Genomic DNA, 722 nt, shown 5'->3' with positions numbered 1-722 from the left:
AGTCCACCGGCTCCCGGCGCCAGAGCGCAGGAAACACGACTTCCCACTCCTCGCTGTCGGGGGCGAAGTGCAGTCCTGCGGGCGGGGCAGAGAAGTGCGGGGCTTAAAGCGCCGCGGTTCCAGTAGCACAGGCATTCCCAGCAAAGAGGACCACCCGCCTAGCTCCTAAAGCCTCGGCAAGCCCTAAAGCCTGCCGATCAGGTTACAGACCCCAAAGTACGATACAGTGCGGGTGGGAGAGGCACCGCGCAGCAAAGTTCAGCGGCTGCACTTAGTTGATGGAAATGGGTGCAGACTCCAACACGAGGGATTTGCGAAACACACGCCAAAGTGTACCTCCCAACTCTCTTCCAGGTGCTGAAATGTACCTTGCAAACCATTTCACAGTTAAAACGCAGCTGGGAGACGCGCGTTTCGCCTGAGCTTGACCCCACGTCCGCGCCCGCAAGCTCGTTTTCGTCGCCACCCTCAGAGTTCCGCTCCCCACACACGAATTGCACCGGCCCTGCTTACAGCTTGTTCCCGTCCACTGGCGAAGTAGGAAAGGAAGCTGGAAAGTCACCGAAGCACTTACCTGAAACGATCCCCAGCGAAAGGAGCCCCAGCTGGTAGAGGAAGCCGCAGCAGACTCGCTGCGGGCGCATCTCGAGGCTGTGCCCCAGACCGCGCACCTCCAGAGCGATCCGCCGCCTGCACAGCCCTCACCCGCAGCGCCCGGAGGC

The sequence above is a fragment of the Fukomys damarensis genome, unplaced genomic scaffold, assembly GCF_012274545.1.
Source record: "Fukomys damarensis isolate Sample0158 unplaced genomic scaffold, DMR_v1.0_HiC HiC_scaffold_3, whole genome shotgun sequence".
Classification (NCBI taxonomy): domain Eukaryota; kingdom Metazoa; phylum Chordata; class Mammalia; order Rodentia; family Bathyergidae; genus Fukomys; species Fukomys damarensis.
The sequence above is the reverse complement of the archived record's forward strand: the minus strand, read 5'-3'. Positions refer to the sequence as shown.